The sequence below is a fragment of the Pelodiscus sinensis genome, chromosome 32 (assembly GCF_049634645.1).
Source record: "Pelodiscus sinensis isolate JC-2024 chromosome 32, ASM4963464v1, whole genome shotgun sequence".
NCBI lineage: Eukaryota > Metazoa > Chordata > Testudines > Trionychidae > Pelodiscus > Pelodiscus sinensis.
The window spans coordinates 5027189-5046535 of NC_134742.1; positions in this window are offsets into that span (position 1 = coordinate 5027189).

Here is a 19347-nt window from a genome sequence, read left to right on the forward strand (position 1 = left end):
TGCTGTCATGCTGGTGCCGTTTCTCACATCCTTGTGGCTTATGAGGAAGGAGGGTTAGTTCCTCAGGGGGAGGGGAGATGTGATGGCCCCCAACCCGTCTTCCATTGCTAGAATGGGCGCAGAAGGGAACCTCTTGGAAAGATCAGAAGAGTCCAGCTGACATTATTCCCCATTATCTCTCTCCATGGCCTAGACCTCGCCCTTCGCCTTCCCAGGCCTGACCGGAGGGGGCGACACCATCATGAGGGGACCAAAACTTCTAGGCGCATGTACAGGGCATCCCACGATCCCTCTGCTGCCTGAGTAACTCCAGTGCCACAAGCAGCAGGGAGCCGGGGCGATGCCGGGAGGTCGATGCCGTTTCAGTTCAGACCTCACGTTGCTCCCGGCGACTGACTTTCCAGCAGCTCATGGTTTGCAGGTCCTCGTTTTCACTCCCTCATCGTGCAGGGCTGCTTCTGTTTTCTGGGCCTGTAGTAAAAGCTAAGTGTGCTTCTTCCCCTCTATTGCTTAAGCTCGATACAGAGGATGAGACAACCTGACTGCAGAGGAGTCATCCTTAACTATCAATGAGTACCCCTACTCATGAGAAGATGGGATAATTGGCAGATTGACGAGCCTTAGAGCGGAGCAAGCCCCCCGAAAGGACGATTGACAACAGGATGAACCTTCAAGAGATGTTCTGGGAACACTCACATCAAAAGATAACATTCCGGTCACAAGCGGACAGAGCGAGATCCATGGATTTTAACAAGAAGAAGGAATATATAAAGCAGGGTGCTTTGCTATGGAACTTTGCGTTCGTCTGCCACACTATCTGGAGAGGAGTATCGGATCGATCGACCGACAAGGCCCTGCTCCCCCCTGTGCTCAATCTACCTGGCCACTAGATGGACACAGACTCTGGACTGGTAACTATATCATTTGGCAGAACTGTGTATGCATGATGTTTTGTGTGTAGGTGTGTGGATAAGCAACTGTTGTATTCTCAATCAATGCGGCGTACTGCCTTTCCCCCATAAAAGATCTCGTGTGCTTCGATTAAGCATAACAGCGTAGCTCATTAGCACGGAGGTAGACTAATGGCCCATCCTGCTCTTCTAGAAGGGTTCCACCAGATCTAAGCCAATCGTCTCACAAGGTGTCCCTGCCAGGGGTAAGGGCATCAGTGGTCCTGCATTGATCACTATTGGGCTGCTTTTCTGGCACTCAGGGCACGTGCTTCCTCCCCAGCCAGAAAACCTGATGGGCGACTCTCTGTAGAGTTTTCTTTCTCCTGAAGGGTCTGGCCCAGGGCACTGCACGTCCCAGGCACAACAACTCCTGGCAGAACCGTCATGGGAGCAATAGTTGGCAGATGTCGGTCTTGGTGAGTGGGTGCTGGACCCGGCGATTAAGAAGTTCCTTGCTGATCTCAAACCGGGACCCCTGGGGCCAGCACTGAGGTTGACCATCTCCCTGGCTTGTGTCTGCCCCTTGCTGCCAGGCCTTGGAGGGTTGCGTCACTCCTTTGCTCTTGGAGAACATCCCCCCAAGATCCCAAACTACTTCACCAGGGTCAATGGGAACTTCTGCCGGGTCGGGTTCGAATCCTCCTGCCCCAGTTAGGGGGACCCCGACCGTGCTGCTTCTTTGACTCCCTCAGATGCCCCGGCTTGGGGTCTGGCTTCCCTGGCTCCTCTGAGGCCATGTAGTTCCCAAGCAGGGAGACAGTTTCAGAGAGGGGCACCGGGCGGTGTCGCTGCGCCCATTCCTGCCTGCCCCCGGCAGGATCCGTGTCACAGGCGCGATCACAGAAGACTCCTTGGGGGCGTTTCCCAGAGCGCTGGCAAAGCCGCTGACACTCGCTTCTTGGCACTCAAGAGCTTCTCGCTACACTGTCCTGCTGGGCCAGGTCTCCTGGTCTCCCCCAGCCGAGGCAGAGAGCAGAGACCCCCCCCGCCCCCAGAGCTATACAGACATTGAGTCTATTCTGGTCTGAGGTCACAACTGTTTACACAATGCTTGATAGTAAACAAAAGTGATTTTATTAAGCACAAGCTGTGGGATTTATGTGTTTGCAAGTGAGAAAGGGCAGAGCAAAGTGAATTACAAATGTCAAATAAGAAGAAACGCATCCGTAGTTTTAACACACACTCGAGCCTCTTACAAACTCACCCTCCAACTGTTCTTATTTGGGTTAAACCTCCCAGCAAGGGCAGGTCTTTTCCCTGGGGTCTCTGGCTCTCTTTCTGGGGAGTGCTATGCCTGGCACAGACACAGGGGCAGCTCACTTTTCTGGGGTTCATAAAAATCACTGTGGATGGGAACGTGGAACACTCTCCCCACCTTCTCTGGAAAATTACCTGCTCAGACGTTACCCTTTGCACTTTGGGTATGGAAATGAAATGAAGTAAGAAAAGATCATGAGTAAATAAAGGGGGAAAGGGAATCTAGTCGTCAGGTGGGTATTTTTCTTTATTTTTGGCTGGTTTGAATTGCTCTGTGTGAATCTTTTTTTTTAAGTTTTCTTGCAGGTCCCCACGTTCTGCGCTCAGAGTGGAGATCAGCCCTGGCACGTGGTGTCCCGATCCTGCACTGGGGCTGCAGAGGTGAAGCCTGGCTGACTGGCAGAGGCTGACTGGAGGCAGCTAGAAAGGCCGGTGGAGCAGCTCAGACAGGGCTGAGGCCTACGGGGGCAGAGGTGCCGCTGGGGCTCCCGAGGAGAAGCGCAGCTGCACCCGGACGCCCTCACCAGTCAGCAGGGAACCACAGCAGAAGCCCCGGTTTGGAGGAAAGAGACGGCGCTCAGGATGGGAGAGAAGCTGGCAGGAAGCAGCCCAGGGCGGGTAGTTGAACCCCGGGTGCTCGGCGTCTTTCGGCTGGATTCCCCACCCAGCTAGTGGTGCCCCACTCCAACGCTGACAGGGTGCACTGGGACCCGGTGGAGAGGGTGGCCTGGGTCCCCCTGGCCCTCCACACCAATCCCACCAGGAGTTCTAACACACCTCTGGCTGCTAGGCCTGTGTGCAGGGAGCTGCAGGGTTGATTTGGAGCATTGGGACGCACACGGGGTTGAGCTCCAAGTGAGGGGCCTCCGTGTTCGGTGGCGAGTTCGCTACGTGACAGCTCCAGTCTCACTTACGGCCAGAGACACGCTGCGGCTCCTCTCCTCCCGGTGGCTCTTCCGGAGCTTGTCCAGCAGCTGGTGCAGCACGTGCCGGGAGAGCTGTGCTTCTTCCCCCAAGGCCTTCCACAGCTCCCTGGCACCTCTGCAAGGTCAGAAACCGAAATCATTTTCTGCTTGCCCCCCCTTGCCTCCCCAGGGAGAGGCTGGGAAGGCCAGCGGGAAAGGGGGCCCTTAGAGGAGACGCCCGGGGGCTGGGAGGCTGAGGCGGGTGAGTCCCTTCCGCGAGCTCTTCATTTATTCCCTTCCCCAGAGGCCTCATTGCTCCTGTAGCCTGTGCCGCTGCTTCCAGTAACTGCCCTGGGGCTGCGCACAGCGTGACACCACCCAGCCCAGCCTGCACCAAAGGCTGCTCGGTGACATTTACGCTGGAGTCATGGCCCAGGGATGCTCCCCATAGCCTGGTCCTGCCCCTCTGGTGGAGCTGGCGGGAAGGGGGGTGACCCACAGAAATCAGGAGCCTGCTGGAACTCTCCAGGGACCTGTCACGTCTGCACTCTGGGCAGGGAAGAGGGAGGGGCTGGTTTCCAAGGGGCTGGGCCTGGGCATCTCCCCTCAGGAGGCAGGGACAGCCCCGTGCCCAGCAGGGAGCTTGCTCCATCGCTGTGGCCTGCCAGGCCTTTCCCGCATTCTCCCCTGGAGGAGGAGGGGAGGGGAAATCGGGCTGAGGTGATAACAGCCTCTCCCTACCTCTCCCATGGAGGCGCGTGGGCCACACAGGCTGGAACCACATCCCGGGGGTGGGCGCGAGCCAGCAGGGCGATGGTTCCCAGCGCGGCTCTTCTGGCTCTGGGGTCCTCGACGTCGTCCAGCCAGGTGAAAATCTCTCCCACGACATCTCCCACCTGGAGGCAGCCAGAAAGCTGAGGGGGGGATTGCTCAAGAGCGGCCTCCTGCCAGGTCACCCCTCCTAGCAGACGGCGCTTGGAGAAGGGCAGGAACGTCACCAAGTCACTGAGCCGCTCTTGGTCCCAGGTCCCCGTGTGTCACGCGGGTAAAATTCCTGCCTCCCCAGAGGGCGATGGAGCTCAGCTGATCAGGGCAGTGACTGATGCTCACACCTCCTAGGAAGGGGCTGTAGAAATGGACTCGGGCAGAGCCCTCCCTGCACCAGTCTAATTCCCGGGGGGGTGGGCACCGGAGCCAGTGGGGCCGGGCAGCAGGATCACACGTCAGAGGCACTGGGGCAAAGTGCAAAGCCAAATGGTTCCTGCTGCACCGGCGGGTCACACAAGGGCCCTGCAGGGCACGTGAGGAAATCCCGTCCGCTCCGGGAGCCCAGCATGGCGGCCCCTCGGCAGACTCTGTCAGTGCCGCGCTCCAGGGCTGGGCTGTGACCCACCTGCCGTGGGGCTGGGCTGGCCCCAGGGACGTGTCCGAGCTCCAGCGCTCAGAGCTCTGGAAACACCTGCCCACCCCAGCACCGAAGGGGCTGAGCCGACCTGCCAGACCGGGACCCTGTGCCCCAGGGCCGGTTTCCTCAGAGCCAGTTCTCCCAGCCCCTCTCCCCACACGCCCCTGCCCCTCGCCGGGCGTCTCTTACTCGCTCCATGCGGGCGTTGTGCTGGGACACGGTGGCTCTCAGCGCCTCCTCCGCCGCCCGAAAGCTCTCCAGGGCGGGGGCCGTCAGAGCCTTCACGGCTGCCAGCAGCAGGGCTGTGGGCTGGGCTGAGGCAGGGGGCTCCCCGAGGGTCTGCAATGAACAGGGGCAGAGCCTGTAGGGACTGAGCATTTCCACTGGGCAGCTGCCCTGGGACACTCGCTCCCTGGGGGCTGGCAGGGCCTAGTGAGCATGGAGGAGCCTGCTGAGACCTTTGATTGAGCAGCCTCCCCCGGTGCCAGGCAAGGGTTTGGAGTGCTCTTGCAGAGCCCTGCTTCCACCCTCGGCGCGGTGCTCCCACAAAGCCCCCATATTACACGGCTTTGCTCCAGGGAGCTGGTCACACGTAGGAGTGTTTCCTTTCGGTCCCTGAGCCGGGGGGGGCGGGGGGGGCGTTCTCCTCTGAGAGACACCGGCTCCGGCACATAGACACTCGCCCCGCAGGGGATGCTTCCCATTGGCTCAGTCACAAGCCTCATTACCATAGTCATGTGGGAGCTGCTCTGTGCTAATGGGATGGGCCGGCGGTCTGGTTCCTCCTCCTCTTCGCTCCCTTCTGCCCCGTTGGACGTCTTCTGGGAGAGCTCGTTCTCCACCCCTGGAGCAGAGGAGACGCGCTGGTTTGAATGTGTTACCCCTGGGCGACAGCAGGACACTGGGCCCAGAGCCCTGACGTGACTTGCCCAGGGTCACACAGCAAGGTGCTTGCAGGGCCGAGCAGAGAGCGCCGCTCCCATGACTCTCAGCTGGGGGCTCTCCCCACTGGGCTTCCTCTCCCCTAGGGGCAGAGTCTCTCCCACGGTGCGTTCTCCTCTCCCCGGCCCTCGCCCCCTTCCTGCAGTGAGGGGAACAGGCCTCATTTCCCGTGTGACACCCCAGGAAGTGATGGCCCAGACCAGCCCAGTCCCCAGTTGAGAGCTGCTGCGACCGTTGGACGGGGTGACCCCTGGTCCCTTTTTAACGGTTCTGTTCCCTCCTCTCCAGCAGCTGCTGCTGGCGCAGGGGGTTGGAGCTGCCCCTCGGCTCCCATCCAAGGGTCCCTGGAAGCTGCGTGCGAATCCCTTTCCTGATTGGCTGGGGAAGGACAATGGGGCACTCGCTCTCTTGTGGTGGAGGAGGGTGTCCTGCCTCCAGCCTCCAGCCCGGTCCCCCCACCCCTCCCAGCCCCCTGCAGGGTCTGTACTGGCTGGGGGAGCAAATCAGGGAGCCAGGACGTACTTGGGGGATCATGTGACCCAGACCATGCTGAAGGGGAGGAGGGATCAATTGTGCTGCATTGGCTGCCACCGCCCACAGGGGAAAGCTGGGGAGGTTACAGGCGCCTTCAGATCAGGCCAACTTCTCTACTTTGCTCCAAGTCTTCCCTGCCCGGTGAACTGCGAACAGGGCAGCAGCCTCCCTCGCACCCTCCTCCTCCCCTGCCTCCCGTTGGGGAATTGGCCCAGCAGGGACCCTGTTTTCTCCCGTTACACTCCCCTGATGATCATTCAGTTCTGTTTATTCTCTGCCTGCTCCTTTGCCCCTGCTCTCCCCAATTCACACCCAATATATTTTCTTCCCACACCCACGGACTATTGAAAATACATATTTATACCCACGGGTTTGGGTCCACACACCACACACCACCGCGATATTGGTGTTGCACATGAGAAAATTCAGTCGGCCCAAGGTTGGAAAATCTTAGCGGGAACACTGCTCCTATCCCCGGTGTCTGACAGCTGGTGAGAGGGGACCTGGCTCCGTGGCCACCAGAGCCCTCCGGGAACAGGGGCTGCAGGGGAGCCCTCCTGGCACAGCACGTAGTTACCCCGTTCCCACACAGCCCCTCGCTGCTCCTCTTTCTACAGCCTGAGCTACCCCCTCCCTGCTCGAGCTCCTGTTTCAAACTGTTGGAGCTGAGCAGCCCCCTCCCTTGCTTGAGTCAAAATTTGTATTGTGGCTCCCCAAGCCATTTCCAGGAGAGGCTGGGTGGCCTGCTGGGGAGATCGAAGGGGGGTGGGGACTGGCTTGAGCCTTCTGGGCCCAGCTCCCAAAATAGAGGATCCAGGCAGAGAAAGATGACTAGAGCTATAACACGGGGGCAGGGGAGGTGTATAACTGGTAAGAAAGGAAACATTATTAATCAAAATCAAAATAATTAAGCAAAGGTGCCGGGGGGGGAGGATTTGGTGTTAGGAGTCACCCCTCCGCTGCTCCAGCCCCATGGAGAACGGAGGGAGACAAGAGAGGACCAGAGTTCAAGGATTCCTATGGGCCAGATTACCTCTTTTCCATACCCGCGATAGTAGATTTGTATGACCTGCCCTAGCTTTTGGGGTGAGGCCAAGATGAGGGGTTCGGTGTGCAGGAGGTGGCTGCCAGGGCATGGGATAAGGATAGTGGCGCAGGAGGGAGTAAGGGTGGGAGTGTGGGTGGGGGGTTGGGTGCTGGAGTGGCCTGGGACTTTGGGTGCTGGAGGCGGTGAGGTCTGAACAGGAGGGAAGGTGCAGGAGCCGGCTGGGGTAGGGTATCTGGAAGGGAGGGAGGTGCCGAATTAGGTTGGGGATGCCAGACCCCCACAGAGCTGTGCCCTGCCATTGTCTGTTCTTCCCACTTCAGGGAGGAACCTGCCCCCCGTACCAGAGCGTCTGGCACTCGATGGATTCCAGCCTCTGAGGAGCCCATCGCTGTCCCATGAGAAGACCCTAACGCTCAAGGCTTGTACAGTGACTGGGGTCAGTGTCCCACACATGCTCCCCTCTCACCGGGTGGGTTGTATCCTCACCTGTGAGATCCAGCTGGTCTTTGTCTGGGCTCTCCGGTGGCTTCTCCTCCTCTTGCTCCTCCCGCTTCTCCGCTGAGTTCTTCTTCCTCTTCTTCCTCTTCTTCAGGGAGAAGCGTGTCCACCGCCTGGGAGAGGAAGCTCTTCTCTCCTCCTCAGCCTCTGCCAGGGAGCTGCCACACTGGCTACAGGCACAAAGTCTTCTTATGCCTGACAGGATCTTCCAGGAGCCTCTGGTTCTCTTGGGCTCCTCTGGCAAGGCCTGCTCCTGCGGGCTGAGGCCGGCGCATGCCTCGGCTGCTGCAGGTCGGACCACCACCCGGAGCACTCGGCTGTGTCTGTGCTCCCTTGAGGTGAGTCTTCCAAAGAAGGAACACAGCCTGGAAGAAAAAGAAGGAGCCAATGGGTTTTTCTGCCCTGGAAAGGCAAGACATTAATCTGCCAGGATTCAGATACAAGAGCGCTCTACTGAAACCATCCGCTTCTCTAAGAGCCAGAACTGGTCCATAGAACCCAGTCAAAGGTGAAGACACATGGGGCTGTGGGTGACAGGAATTCTTGTGGGGAATTTCTAGGGCCTGTGTGGTGCAGGAGCTCAGACTCGGGGAGCAGGGCTGTGCCTTCTGGCCTTACAGCCTGGGACTCTAGGGGCTGATGACCCTCAAGTTATAGAAGTGGCTGAAGTTCATCCTCCATTTGCTCTTAACGGCTTTGGGCCTGCAGTCGCCGTCCTACTGGTGGAAGGGAAGCTGTTGCTAGTTGTGGGTTCAGTGCGGGTAGGAGACTGAGCCTGGCATCTCTCTGCTGTCCCCAGTGCTGGTTGTGGGGCCCGGGTGGCATGGTGGCTTCTGAGATGCTCCCAGGGAGGGGCCATGTGGGTTAACTAAATTAACATTATTCCTACTCTAAACTGTACAGGATTTGGATTTGTTATTTTGGGAAGTCGACAAAGAGGCAGAAGAAAAAGGCCTATCTAACTGGAATTATTTAGGATTCTAGCTGTGATTCACTGGGTAGTGCCTTTCTGGGCTTCAGCAGATGGAATCCAGATAGTTACTATCTTTGGGTATGTCTACACTACAAAGTTAGTTCGAACTAACGGATGTTAGTTCGAACTAACTTTCCTAGGCGCTACACTAGCGCTACCAGAAAGAAAAGCATGAGAGTGAGGTTGCTAAAGTATGATACGTTCCAGGCATCGAATCTCCCAGTTTTCGATGCAGGCTCTAACTAACATTCATAGCCGCTACACTAGCACTCCGGTAGTTCGAATTTGAATCGAACTAGCGGAGCGCTTAGTTCGAACTAGGTAAACCTCATTTTACGAGGACTAACGCCTAGTTCGAACTAGCTAGTTTGAACTAAGGGCTGTGTAGCCCTTTAGTTCGAACTAGTGGGAGGCTAGCCCTCCCCAGGTTTCCCTGGTGGCCACTCTGGCCAACACCAGGGAAACTCTATGCCCCGCTCCCGGCCACGGACCCTTTAAAGGGGCACGGGCTGGCTACGGTGCCCGTGCCATGTGCAAGCCTGCCAGCACCCAGCTAGCAGACCCTGCACCTGGCACGGCACAGAGCCACCCACCCAATGCCCCCCAGCCCACCCCCTCTTCCCGGGACCAGGCTGGTGGCTCCCGGGAGCTTGCCCTGGACCGCAAGAGGCGGGCACCTTCCTGGGCTAGTGCGGACATCGTGGACCTCGTCCACAATCTCCGCACTAGACACAGGAAAGTGGCCGGCTAGGGCAGGAAAGCTGCCAGCCTGGCCACCCAGGAGCAGGTGTGCATGAAAATGAAGGGGGTCCACTGAGACCCCCGACCCTGAGCCCTGAGCTTACAATGGCCGTCCTGGGTCAGACCAAAGGTCCATCTAGCCCAGTAGCCTGTCTGCCGACAGCGGCCAACCCTAGGGACCCTGGAGGGGATGGACCGAAGACAGTGACCAAGCCATTTGTCTCGTGCCATCCCTCTCCAGCCTCCCACAAACTTTGGGCAGGGACACCACTCCTACCCCCTGGCTAATAGCACTCCATGGACCCAACCTCCATGACATGATCTCACTTCCCTTTAAACTCTGTTCTAGTTCTAGCCTTCACTGCCTCCTGCAGCAAGGAGTTCCGCAGGTTAACTATTTGCTTTCTGAAGAACAACAACTTTCTCTTACTAGTTTGAAGCCTGCTACCCATTCCTTTCCTTTGGTGTCCTCTAGTCCTTCTTTATGGGAACTCAGGAAGAACTTTTCTGAATGCACCCTCTCCACCCAACCCCTGCTTTTAGAGACCTCTATCCTGTCCCCCCTCCGTCTCCTCTTTTCTAAGCTGAACAGTCCCAGTCTCTGTAGCCTTTCATCATCTGGGACCTGTTCCCAACCCCTGATCATGTTAGTTGCCCTCCCTTCTCCCAGCCTTTCTCTTCCCCTCTCCCACCTCCTTTTCCCAGTCTCCCCCAGTTTTTTTAATAAAGACAGAGTCAATGTTGGAAGAAACGTTATCTTTATTTTGTACATCAATAAGAAGGGGGGCTAGGGAAGGGTAAGTGGAAGGAGGTGAGGGAGGAATGGGGTGCGAGCCCCCGATGGGGACGACTGGGCTGGCTCTGCAGGCTTCTGGGGGTGGAAGCTCTCCTGCAGCCCCCCAATTGTCCCCTCTCCCCAAATGGCAGCCTGCGGCAAGTGCAGCCGGGCTGATGTCCGAGTGGTGTGATGTGCCCAGTGTGGGTACTCCGGGCACTCCAAGCCAGAACTTCTTTGCAAGCGGGGCACCCCTTAGAACTGTGTGTCCGGGGTGGAGGTCGGGACCCTTTAAGCGCAGCCCTCGGCTAGCCTGAGACAGCATCTCCATGCTCTAAGTCCTCCTTTTATGCCCTGCCGGCACTGCTTCCGGCCATCCTTAAGCCCTGTTCAGAGTCCACTCAATGTGGACTTGCTAGTTCGAATTAGCAAAACGCTAATTCGAACTAGTTTTTAGTTCTAGACGCGTTAGTTCGAATTAGCTTAGTTCAAATTAACTAATTCGAACTAAGTTAGTTCGAACTAGCGCTGTAGTGTAGACGTACCCTTTTAGAAGCTACCACAGCAAATAGTAATTGTTCAGTGAAATCAGATGTATTATAGATTGTTCTTAAGCACTTCTGAATCTCACTTGGCCTCAGAAACTGATCCCTTTGGAGTCAGTTTTGCTTTGTACAGACTTGCAACATGCTTTTGTGAAATCCTCCTGAGTGTTTTATACTTGATTTGCATTTGGTGGCAAAACTCAATGAGCTATTTCCTTCTTTTCAGGCTGGTGTTTTTCACCCTGTGCTACTAACCCTTCCACTATCGCTCCAGAGAACTGTTATGTTGTTTTGAATAAGGGAGAGAAGGAATCACCCCTGAGGCACCCATCTGTTGCCCTGACATGTCATCTGGGGAGGTATGCCGCCTGCCAGGGGCCCATATCCCAGATATTACGGAGGCATTGCTGAGGAATATCCAACCTCTTGACTATTACCCCCTGCTTCTCATCCATGTGGGCCCTAATGATACTGCAAGGTGTGCCCTTGAGAGGAGCTAGGGTGATTACGGGGCTGTGGGAGCACAGGGGAAGGAGTTTGGTGCACAGGTGGTGTTCTCCTTAGTCCTTCCTGTCAATTTTCAGGGCCCAGGCAGAGACAGGTACATCCTGGAGGTGAGTGCCTGGCAGTAAAGATGGTGCCATCAAGAGGGCTTTGGCCTCCTTGACCACGGGACGCTGCTCCGAGAAGAAGGACTGCTAAGCAGAGATGGGGTTCACCTTTCGAGGAAGGGGAAGAGAGTATTTGGTCACAGGGTGGCTAATCTAGGGTACGTCTACACTACAACGTTAATTCGAACTAACTTAGTTCGAATTAGTTAATTCGAACTAAGCTAATTCGAACTAACACGTCTAGAACTAAAAACTAGTTCGAATTAGCGTTTTGCTAATTCGAACTAGCAAGTCCACATTGAGTGGACTCTGAACAGGGCTTAAGGATGGCCGGAAGCAGTGCCGGCAGGGCATCAGAGGAGGACTTAGAGCATGGAGATGCTGTCTCAGGCTAGCCGAGGGCTGCGCTTAAAGGGTCCCGACCCCACCCCGGACAGACAGTTCTCAGGGGTGCCCCACTTGCAAAGCACTCCTGGCTTGGAGTGCCCGGAGTGCCCACACTGGGCACATCACACCACTCGGCCATCAGACCGGCTGCACTTCCCGCAGGCTGCCATCTGGGGAGAAAGGGCAATTGGGGGGCTGCAGGAGAGCTTCCACCCCCAGAAGCCCGCAGAGCCAGCCCAGTCCTCCCCATCGGGGGCTCGTACCCCATTCCTCCCTCACCTCCTTCCACTTACCCTTCCCTAGCCCCCCTTCTTATTGATGTACAAAATAAAGATAATGTTTCTTCCAATATTGACTCTGTCTTTATTGAACAAAACTGGGGGAGACTGGGAAAAGAAGGTGGGAGATGGGAAGAGAGAGGCTGGGAGAGGGGAGGGCAACTAACATGATCAGGGGTTGGGAACAGGTCCCAGATGAAGAGAGGCTACAGAGACTGGGACTGTTCAGCTTAGAAAAGAGGAGATGGAGCGGGGACAGGATAGAGGTCTCTAAAAGCAAGGGTTGGGTGGAGAGGGTGCATTCAGAAAAGTTCTTCATGAGTTCCCATAAAGAAGGACTAGAGGACACCAAAGTAAAAGAATGGGTAGCAGGCTTCAAACTAGTAAGAGAAAGTTGTTCTTCACAAAGCAAAGAGTCGACCTGTGGAACTACTTGCTTCAGGAGGCTGTGAAGGCTACAACTAGAACAGAGTTTAAAGGGAAGTGAGATCAAGTCATGGAGGTTGGGTCCATGGAGTAGTCTTAGCCAGGGGGTAGGAGTGGTGTCCCTGCCCAAAGTTTGTAGAAGGCTGGAGAAGGATGGCACGAGACAAATGGCTTGGTCACTGTCTTCAGTCCATCCCCTCCGGGGTCCCTAGGGTTGGCCGCTGTCGGCAGACAGGCTACTGGGCTAGATGGACCTTTGGTCTGACCCAGGACGGCCATTGTAAGCTCAGGGCTCAGGGTCGGGGGTCTCAGTGGACCCCCTTGATTTTCATGCACACCTGCTCCTAGGTGGCCAGGCTGGCAGCTCTCCTGCCCTAGATGGCCACTTTCCTGTGCCTAGTGCGGAGAGCGTGGACGAGGTCCACGATGTCCGCACTAGCCCAGGAAGGTGCCCGCCTCTTGTGGTCCAGGGCAAGCTCCCGGGAGCCGCCAGCCTGGTCCCGGCAAGAGGGGGTGGGCTGGTGGACATCGGGTGGGTGGCTCTGTGCCGTGCCAGGTGCAGGGTCTGCTGGCTGGGTGCTGGCAGGCTTGCACCTGGCACGGGCACCGTAGCCAGCCCGTGCCCCTTTAAGGGCTCCGGGGCCGGGAGGGGGGCAATAGAGTTTCCCTGGTGTTGGCCAGAGTGGCCACCAGGGAAACCTGGGGAGGGCTAGCCTCCCACTAGTTCGAATTAAGGGGCTACACACCCCTTAATTCGAACTAGTAAGTTCGAACTAGGCTTAATCCTCGTAAAATGAGGTTTTCCTAGTTCGAACTAAGCTCTCCGCTAGTTCGATTCAAATTCGAACTAGCGGAGCGCTAGTGTAGCGGCTATGAATGTTAGTTCGAACTAACGTCCGTTAGTTCGAACTAACATTGTAGTGTAGCCCTAGTGAGAAGGGCTTTAAACTAGTTTTTATGGGGACAGGTGACCAAAGCCCACAGGCAAATGAAAAACATGGAGACCTGGGAGATGGGTTGGAAATGGGAGGGAGCATGGGCTATAACAGCAAAGAGAAAGGAGGGACAAGGCAGAAGTGGGGGGCAAAATCCAATTGGTATCTTAGATGCCGGTGTACAAAGGCAAGGAGGATGGGGAATAGGCAGGAAGAACTTGAAGTGCTAATAAAGAAACACAAGGATGACCCAGTTGGTATCACAGAGACTTGGTGGGATAATACACACAATTGGAATATTGATACCGAAGGGTACAGCTTGCCCAGGACTGACAGGCAGGGATAAAAGGGAGGAGGTGTTGCCGTATCTATTAATAATGTACACGGGGCTGAGGTGGAGATAGGCATAGAAGACAGACTTGTTAAGAGTGTCTGGGTTAGGTAAAAAGAGGTAAAAAGAAGGGTGATGTCATGCTAGGGGTCCACTCCAGCCCACCAACCCAGGCAGAAGAGGGGACTGGCCTTCAGAAAAGCAGACTTGGCTCCCTCAGGGAAGTGATGGGCAGGATTCCCTGAGGTGCTAACATGAAGGGGAAAGGAGTCCAGGAGAGCTGGCAGGATTTTAAAGAAGCCTTAATGACGGCACAAGACCAAAGCATCCCGATGCACAGTAAGAAAAGCAAATATGGTGGACAACCAGATGGGCTTAGCAGGGAAATCCTTCGTGATCTTAAACACAAACAGGAAGTTTATAAGAAGTGGAAACTTGGAGAGATGACTTGGGAGGAGTCTAAATATACTTGAGAATGCAAGGGAGTCGTCCTGAAGGAAAAAGCACAATTGGATTTGTAGCTAGCAAGGGATGTGATGGGTAACAAGAAAGGTTTCTACAGGCATGTGTCACGTTCCTGGATTTTGAGGGGAGCAGCCAGATCACTGCTGCACCCATGGGGGTGTGTTTGCCCCAAATGTGGTATAAAGGGGGCCATGTGAGGTGTTGAATAGAAGCTTACTGTCTGCTAATCCTATGTACGCTATTCATGTGATTGTACAATGTCTGTGTGTGAAATTATAAGCATGTACAGTAAACTTCTGATAATCTGGTACCTTTAGGACCCAGGGGATGCCGGATTATCAGATATACCGGACTATTGGAAAGGTGGACTATGACGGGTCGGATGGGGGGAGATGCCACCCCAGACCCACCTTAGCCCCCCCTTCCCATGGTCGGGCTCTGCTCCAGGCATCCCCGATTCAGCTGCTGCTGGTCAGTTTCAGCAGCAGCTGAATTGGGACGCCTGCAGCAGAGCAGCCGGGGTGTTGCCGGGTTGGTCCGGTAGCGCCGCCCCTTGGCGCTGCGAGACCAACCCGGCAGCACCCCAGCTGCTCTGGGGGATGCCTGGGGCAGAGCAGCTGGGGTGCTGCCGGTTGGTCCCGCACCCCAAGGGGCAGCGCTATGGGACCTACCGGGCAGCACTCCAACTGCTCTGCCCCCAGCTTCCCCGATTCAGCCGCTGGTCAGTTTCAGCACGTCTGAATCAGGGAAGCCGGGGGCAGACCAGTTCCAATGGTCCGGCTGCCCGGAGCACTTCCGGGTTCCTGATGGTGCCGGACCATCAGGAGTGCCGGACCATCAGATGCCGGACCAATGGAGTTTTACTGTACTTTGTATGGATACTGAATATTTCTCTGAATGTGCTTGAGCATTGGGCAGAGCCTGGCCTATGGACATGCTAATTAACGAGGCTGTGTGGAACAATGGCACTCAATAGGCCAAGGACACACCTCAAGAATGAGGCCTGACACCTAAGGGCTGCCAGCAGGGAACACAGGGATACTGTGCCAGGTGAGCTGCTGCAGCCAAGAAGAGCCCAGGAAGGAGGTATATAAATATGCCATGTGGTCCACTCCATCTTGGTACTCAGCTCAGCACTTCATCCCAGAGGCAGCAGTGCAGAGATTGAAGAGCCAGAAAGAACTGTGGACCCGTCCTGATCCTAGGATGTGCAACAAGGACTTCTAATCTCTGCTAGAGCCGGCATCGAAACCTGGGAGATTCGATGCATGGAACGTATGATACTTTAGCGACCTCACTCTCATGCTTTTCTTTCTGGTAGAAATAAACCTTTAGAAGTTAGATGCTAAAGGATTGGCCCAGCGTGATTTGTGGGTAAGGTCCAGAGGGTAAATTGACCAGGGATCTGTGGCTGGTTTATTGGAACCGGACAGAACTTGTTCAGGGTAGGTGGGATTGGGTTCTAAGACCCCTCACCTGTGTATGAGGCCCGGGGCCATGTGGGGCACGGATATCGCTGGGGTGTCGGAGGAGTTTTGCTCGTGAGGCTTCAGGCAGGCTGCTGAAGTGCTCTGTGGGACTGGTTTGTGGCCTGTTTGGGAAGGTCTCCAGTCTGGGGGCTGAAAGGAGCACCAAATTTGAGTAATTCGCCCTGAGCAGATGCCTTCAGCTGTGCCCAGACATGGCCCGGTCCGTCACAGCATGTTAGCAATTAGAAGGTGCTCAGAGATGGCGTGGGGCACTTACTGCATGAGGGAGGTTACCTAATGACAGGTGATGTGGGAAAAGCTGAAGTACTCAATGCTTTCTTTGCCTCTGTCTTCCCAAAGAAAGTCAGCTCATAGATTATTGCACTAGGCAAGACGGTATGGGAAGGAGCTGGGCAGCCCTCCGTGGAAAATGAACAGGTTAAGAAATATTTAGAAAAGCTAAAAATACACAAATCTATGGATCTGGATTTAACACATCCGAGGATACTGAGGGAGTTGGCAAATGTCATTGCAGAACTGGCCATTATTTTTGAAAACTCATAGAGATTTGGGGGGATCCTGGATGACAGGAAAAAAGCAAATGCAGTGTCTATCTTTTAAAAGGGGAAAAGGACAATCCAGTGAACTACAGACCAGTCTGCCTTATCTCAGTCCCCAGAAAAAGCATGGCGGGCATCCTCAAGCAATCCATTGTGAAGTACTTAAAAAAGAGGAAAGTGATCAGGAATAGTCAACATGGATTCCCGAAGGGCAAGTCGTGCGTCACCAATCTGATTAGCTTTTATGATGAGGTAACTGGCTCCATGGACATGGGGAAGTCAGTGGATGTGATATACCTTGACTTACCAAAACTTTTCATTTGATCTCCCACAATATTCTTGCCAGCAGTTAAGGAAGTATGGATTGAACATATGGACTGTAATGTGGATATAAAGTGAGCTAGATTGTCGGGCCCAATAGCTAGTGATAAATTGCTTGATGTCTGGATGGCGATCAATTTCAAGAGGAAAGCCCCAAGCATTGGTTCTAGGGACGGATTTTTTCAACATCTTTATTAATGACTTGGATGTGGGGATGGATTGCAAGTTTGCAGATGACACTAAGCTAGGAGGAGAGATAGATACACTAGAGGACAGGGATAGGGTCCAGACTGACCTACACAAATTGGAAGATTGGGCCAAAACAAATCTAATGAGGTTCAACAAGGACGACTGTAGAGTCTTTCACTTGGGACGGAAGAATCCAGAGCACTGTTACAGGCTGGGGACCGACTGGCTACGTAGCAGTTTGGCAGAAAAGGACCTGGGCATTACAGTGGATGAGAAGCTGCGTATGAGTTAACAATTTGCTCTTGGAGCCAAGAGGCTAATGGCCTCTTAGGGAGCATTAGGAGGAGCATTGCCAGCAGATCTAGAGAAGCGATTACAGGCAGTCCCCGGGTTACGTACAAGATAGGGACTGTAGGTTTGTTCTTAAGCTGAATCTGTATGTAAGTCGGAACTGGCGTCCAGATTCAGCCGCCAGTTCTGACTTACATACAGATTCAACTAAAGAACCCCAAGCGTCCCCAAGTCAGCTGCTGCTGAAACTGATCAGCAGCTGAATCAGGAAGCCCGAGGCAGAGCAGCTGGGGTGCTGCCGGGTTGGTCCAGTAGTGCCCAGAGCGGCGCTGCGGGATTAACCGGCAGCGCCCCAGCTGCTCTGCCCCAGGGTCCACAAGCCTCAGAAGCGCGGCAACCCGCCGTGGCTGCAGCTTCGCTCCCGGTGCCCCTGGTCTGCTGGAGACGGTCCCCAGCAGACCAGGGGCACCGGGAGCAGCTTTTCTCGCCCCGGAGGTCGAGGGGGTGGGACCGCTGAGCTCTGGGCGGTCCCGCCGCCTGCGAGCTCCGGGGCGAGAAAGCCCCATTCGTAAGTGCGGATCCGACGTAAGTCAGATCCGCGTAACTCGGGGACTGCCTGTATTCCTCTTTATTCGACCCTGGTGAGGCCACATCTGGAGTATTGCATCCAGTTCTGTGCCACCCACTACAGAAAGGATGTGGACACATTGGAGAGGATCCAGCCAAGGGCAACCAAAATGATGAGGGGGCTGGAGCACATGGCCTATGAGGAGAGACTGAGGGATTTGGGATTATTTAGTCTACAGAAGAGAAGAGTGAGGGGGGATTTGGTAGCAGCCTGCAACTTCCTGTAGAGAGATTCCAAAGTGGATGGAGAGAGGCTGTTCTCGGTAGTGATGGAAGACTGAACAAGGAGCAATGGTCTCAAGTTACTGTGGGGGAGATCTACGTTGGCTATTAGGAAAAACTATTTCACTAGGAGGGTGGTGAAGCACTGGAATCTGTTACCTCGGGAGGGGGTGGAATCTCCATCCCTAGAGCTTTGTAAGCCCTGGTTTGACAAAGCCCTGGCTGGGATGATTGAGTTGGGGTTGCTCCCGTATTGGGTAGGGGGCTGGACTCAATAACCTCCTAAAGTCTCTTCCAGCCCTAGGCTTCGATGATTCTAGGTGGATGAGGCTGTTTTAAAAGAATTCACAAAAACATCCCAAAGCACAGGATTTGGTGGTGATGGGGGACTTCAACGATCCATACACATGTTGGGAGACTAACACAGCAAGGCACAGATTAGCCAATACATTCCTGGACTGCATTGGAGACAATTTTTTATTTCAGAAGGCTGAGAAAGCTGCTCTAGATTTGATTTCAACAAATAGAGAGGAACTGGTTGAAATTTGAAAGTGGAAGGCAGCTTGGGTGATAGAGATCATGAAATCATAGAGGTCCCGATTCTGAGGTAGAAGAGAGAAAAGCAAAATAGAGACAGTGGATTTCAGGAAGGCAGATTTTAGTAATCTCGGAGAGGTGGTATGTAAGTTTCGCATGGGAAGCAAGATGAAGAGGAAAAAGAGCGGAAGACAACTGGCAGTTTGTCCAAGGGACATTATTAGGGCCCAAAAGCAAACTATTCCACTGAGCAGGAAAGATGGAAAGTACAGGAAGAGACCACCTTGGCTTCACCAGGAGCTCTTACACGATCCAAAAATTAAAAAGGAGCTGTGTAAAAGGTAGAAACTAGGTCAAATAACAAAGGATGAATACAAGAAAACAACACAGCTAGGCAGGGAAACATGAGAAAGGCGAATGCACAAAACTAACTCAGTCTAGCTAGAGACATAAAGGGTAACAAAAAGAGATTTTACAAATATGTGAGAAGCAAGAGGAAGACAAAGGTCAGGGTAGGCCCATTGCTCAGTGAGGAGGGAGAAACAATAACAGGAAACCTGGGAATGGCAAAGGTGCTTACTGACACTTTGTTTCAGTTTTCACCAACAAGTTTGATGACCACGAGATGCCTAAGGTAGTGGATGCTAGTGGGAATGGGGGAGGTTTAGAAGTTAAACTAAAAAACAAAAGAAATGAAAAATTAGTAAGAAAAATTAAATGTCTTCAGGTCACCAGGGATAGATGAAACATCCTAGAATGCTCAAGGAGTTGATAGAGGAGGTATCTGAGCCTTTAGCTATCGTCTTTGAAAGGTCATTAAGGTTGGGAGAGATACCAGAAGACTGGAAATGGGCAAATACAGTGTCTATCTATAAATGGGAAAATAGGAACAACCCAAGAGAGTAGAGACCACTCGGCTTAACTTCTATGCCAGGAAATATAATGGAGCATATAACAGTCATTTGTAAATGAAGGCAAAGAGCATCAACCAACACAGCGGGAAACCCTAAGAAATGCTGCCCCACGCTCAAAGGAGAATGGCTGAATGAAAGAGATGAAGCAGAATCTCAATGATCTAAAGGCAAGATCTGTGTACAGAGGAGAGACATGTTCCTGTACAGT